At 44.8% G+C, this 4,851-nt stretch overlaps 1 pseudogene; it reads left to right on the top strand.

Annotated features, from left to right (window-relative positions):
- The first annotated feature begins 727 nt into the window (after positions 1 to 727).
- Positions 728 to 1,584, top strand: LOC102844476 (annotated as a pseudogene).
- Positions 1,585 to 4,851: the final 3,267 nt, after the last annotated feature.

Genomic DNA, 4,851 nt, shown 5'->3' with positions numbered 1-4,851 from the left:
GGGGGGGGGGAGTGTCAGCTATGAGTTGGTACCTACTTGACAGCACACAACACTGTGATTTGAGTAAAAACGGTTGGTATACCATTCAACCATTTGTTCATATTTTGTTTTATGGCATTGATTACAACCTCCACTATCTTCCTGAGGTTCTTGTTTTTAGTCATCTTTCTATCCTTTGCTCTCCTACCTTTGAGCCCTAATCCTGGGCACTTGCTGCCTTGTTATTCTCTGTGGATGATTGTTCTAAGAAATTAATGCTTCCCTGGAGCTGTTGTTTACCTCATGGACCTATCTATTGTTTGACTACAAGTTGTGCCACAAAGGTAAGTGTGGCCAAATAATTGGAATAGATCCCTATTTGTTCCCATCCCCCCAAAAGATGCAACAGAATGTGGAAATTATAAAACAATGTCAATAACATCACATGTAAGTTAAATTTTGCTGTATATTACCCCAAAAATGGCTGGAACAGCACATCAGCAGGGAAGTGCTATTATGTCAGATGGGTCCTGGCTGAAAGCAAAGAATACCAGAAGGATGTTTATTTGTGTTTTACTGATTATGCAAAGGTTTTTTAACTAACAAACTATGACATTGAGAAGAACGGGAATCCCAGAGCACTTAATTATGTGCCTATGAAACCTATACCTAGACCAGGAGGCTGTTGTCTGAACATAGAAAGGCTTTAAAATTAGGAAGAGAGCCTGCTCGTCCGCCGCCCTGCGCCATGGCGGGCTGCATGGCGCGGGCTCCGCCAGGCTCGGAGGCGCGCCTCAGCCTCGCCACCTTCCTGCTGGGAGCCTCGGTGATGCGCGCTGCCGCTGCTCATGCGCGCCGGACTGCAGGGCCGCACCGGGCTGGCGCTCTGCGTGGCCGGGCTTAACGCGCTGCTCCTGCTGTTCTACCGGCCGCCGCGCTACCAGATAGCCATTCGAGCATGTTTCCTTGGTTTTGTCTTTGGCTGAGGCATGCTGCTAAGTTTTAGCCGTCTTCCTGGACTCATTTTGGCTGGTACATGTGCTCCCTGTCGTTATTCCACTATTCCGAATACCTAAGTGGCAGGGGTCAACAATCCCAAAAGTCTGTCCTTGGACTCCTTTCTCCTGAACCACAGTCTGGAGTACACTGTAGCAGCCCCTTTCTTCTTTGATCGAGTTCACACTTGAAAATATCTTCTGGCCAGAGCTGAAGCAGATCACCTGGCTGAGCACCACCGGGCTGCTGATGGTGGTTTTTGGGGAGTGCCTGACGAAAGCGGCCATGTTTACAGCGGGCTCCAACTTCAACCACGTAGTGCAGAATGAGAAGTCGGACACCCACACTCTGGTGACAAGTGAGGTGTATGCCTGGTTCCGGCACCTTTCTTACGTTGGCTGGTTCTACTGGAGTGTTGGGACTCAGGTGATGCTCTGTAACCCGATCTGCGGGGTGGTTTACGCCTTGACTGTCTGGAGGTTTTTCTGAGACCGAACCGAAGAGGAAGAGATCTCCCTGATCCACTTTTTTGGAGAAGAGTACCTGGAGTACAAGAAGAGGGTACCCACGGGCCTGCCTTTCATCAAAGGCGTCAAGGTGGAGCTCTGACGGGCCCAGGCTGGTCCCCCTCCAGGAACTTTATTAATCATTTTATATGTTACCAGTTACTCTTCTGCAATGTCACGCAAGACCAAACGGTCAGAAGGCCTTAGGACCAGAGGACCCACGAAGCGATTCGCTTTAATACGCTGGGTCGAGGTCACACAGATAAACGAGAGGCCAGCGAGGTGCAGACAACAGCAATACAGCGGCCCTTCATTGCCCCCAGGCGGATGTGTCCACACGAGGACAGAGACTCCCCGGGAGAGATGAGCCACTGCTTATTAGCATTAGCACCCAACTTATTACCATTAGAGATGCGTTCAGCCCCTTTCATTTAACAGGAAATCCCAACACAGCACAGCTTTAAACCTCTTGATTTCCACCATCAAATGCATGAGCACCTATACACTTCTCAAGAGATTTCCTTCTAAGACGCTTTGGCTGGTCCCATATTTAACCGTATTTACATATCTATTTTTTTCCTAAGAATGCCGCTTCCAAGGAGGTTCACAGCGACTAGTTTCACTTGTTAGCAAGTATGCATAGACACCTCCAGATGCCCTGGCCCAGGGTGGTTTTGGGTCACACATTAGTGGCATCTACCACAGTGGGGGGGGGTCCCCCCATCCCCTTGGGCTCTTCCAGGATCTTCTGCTCTTCTCCAAGGGGGACTGGTTATCAGCGACAGGTGTGTCGAAGATGTGTCCTGTATCTTCAGCCAACAAGGGCTTAGAGTGCCAGCTTGGCACAGGGTGTCTTGAAAAATTGAGAAATACCGCTCTGTCTGGAATTTTCTCATTTTGACCATCACTTAGGAAATTGTGATTCGCTTTAAATCTCTTAACTGTGTTATCCCATATCCGGTTCTCAACATTCCGTGGTTCCTAATGCTTTTTCAACCGGTCCTTTTCCCTAGGGGTTTGATTGAGTACAAGTAACGTTCAAGCACACCAACTCGTGAAAAGAAAAGAATCTTAAATCAAGCAAGAAACCCCGCTTCAGTCAGTATTCTCCCCTCTCCCCCAAGTTTGGAGAGAGAGTAGTTGGCTTTACGAGTCAGACATTATTAAGCTTTAAGAGGTAAAAAACTTGTTTGGTTCTGGAGTGGGTTCGGAACCAGGTCTCGGTGTGAAACCTTCCCGTTCAGTTTTGCAGTGGCACCGATGAAGTCTGAATGTGAAGGCGGCGCGGCCCCCACGTCACGCCAGGAGGCCGGCGAGGAGCCACTTTACCTTTCTGTGCCTAGATTTCCCCATCTGTAAAATGGGGGCAATACCACCTACCTCACAGGGTTGTTGTGAAGATCTTAGTAGAACAATGTCAAACGTTTTTCATACTTAGAAGAGACAAATTGTGTAGGCATAATCTATACCATATAAAAGGACATGGAAACTACAAACAGAGACATTCAGTTGACTGTACCAGACACCTAAAATGTATGTGCAGAAGAATTTTACCAACTCAGAAAAAAAAAATTAGGGAGGGAATATGTCAGCGTTGTATTCTCTCTCCATACCTATTCAATATGTGTGCTGATGGGAGCTCTGGTGGCCTAGTGACAAGAATCTGCGTTACAATCCTGAAGGCACTAGGTTCGACTCTGTCAGATGATCTGCTGGAGAAAGATGGGCAATCTTCTCCTGTGCCAGTCGGATCTGACTTGATGGTGCACAACAAAACAAAACAACAACAAAGTAAAAATAAATATATATGCTGAGCAAATTATTTGAGAATCTGGACTCTGTGAAGAGGAATGTGGCATAAGGATCGGAGGAAGCCTCATCAACCTGCATTATGCAGATGACATAACCTTGCTCACTGAAAGTGAAAAAGACCTGAAGCACTTTCTATAAAAGATCAAAGACTACAGCTTTCAATATGGATTTTTCAAGATGTCAATGTCAAGAAGATAAAAATCTTCACCACTGGGTCAATAGGCAACATCATGATATTGGTAGGTGCCTTTGAGTCCAATATGATTCATAGAGACCCTATGAACAACAGATCTGAACCCTGTTCTGTCTTGCGCCATCCTCACAATCTCTTTCACATTCAAGCCCATTGCAGCAATCACTGTGTCAATGCACCTGGTTGGAAGTCTTCCTCTCTTTCACCTCACTCCACTTTCCCAAGCATGATGTATGTTCCTCTCCAAGGAATAGTCTCTCCTAGAAACCTGCTCAAAATTTGTAAGATGAAGTTTTATCATCTTTGCCTCCAAGGAGCACTCTGGCTGCACCTCCTCTAAGACATATTTGCTTGTTCTTTTGGTAGTCCATAGGATGGATATTCAGTAATATCTAATACTACATTTCAAAGGCATCAACTATTTTGTCATCCTTATTCATTGTCCAACTCTCAGCAGCAAAGCAAGTGATTGAAAAGACCATGGCCTGAATCAGGTGCACATTAGCCCTTGAGCTCCCTGACTGCAGACTTACCCAGTGCAATACATATCCTGATGTGACTGCTGGTACCAAGTATTGATCATAGTCAGCACTTGGCCTTGTTTTGACTGCTAATACTGAGCTACTCCAATGATTTCTTCCACAAAAGTAGTCAATCTGATTCCTGTCAGTCCATCTGGTGTTTTCCATGTGTAGTCACCGTTTATGTTTTTTAAAAAGGTATTTGACATGAATAAGTCATTGCACAAAATTAGATCATTCTATTTCTGGCCTCATTTCTATCACTAAGTCCATACTTTTTATCATTCCTTCTTCATCCTTTCCAACGTCAGTATTCCAGTCACCAATTATCATTAACATATCTTGTTTGCATGCTTGCTCAATTTTGGACTGCAATGTTTGGTAAAAACCTTAAATTTCCTCCTTTTTGGTGCATATATCTCAATAATAGTTATAATAACACATCTTCCTTGTATGTGTATGTATAATATCCTATCACCTACAGTATTGTACTTCAGGATAGAACTTGAAATTGCCTTTTTTAAAAATTATTAAATTTTATTAGTTTTAATGAACATTTACAGAGATTTTGGGTTTTCATTCATTCATTGTTGCACTATTTTCTCTACCCACCTCCCCAATTCGTTCTTTTTTCCCCCCCTTGAAAATCTGTTTTAATTGTCCAATTGCCACATTGCTTGTCAAAGCCAATTCTGATTAATCTCCTTTGTCAGTGTGTCCTTTGCCATTCCCTATCACTCCTCCCTGAGAGAGACTTCACCCTGATTCATAAGGAAAAGGGGATGGCGTATTCTCTTAGCTACTTCCTGCTGAAAAGGGACGCTGTGGGTTTCAGGGTGAAGAT

The sequence above is a fragment of the Elephantulus edwardii genome, unplaced genomic scaffold (assembly GCF_000299155.1).
Source record: "Elephantulus edwardii isolate Elephantulus edwardi_28Jun2011 unplaced genomic scaffold, EleEdw1.0 scaffold00387, whole genome shotgun sequence".
NCBI lineage: Eukaryota > Metazoa > Chordata > Mammalia > Macroscelidea > Macroscelididae > Elephantulus > Elephantulus edwardii.
This window is presented reverse-complemented; position numbering and strand designations above follow the sequence as displayed.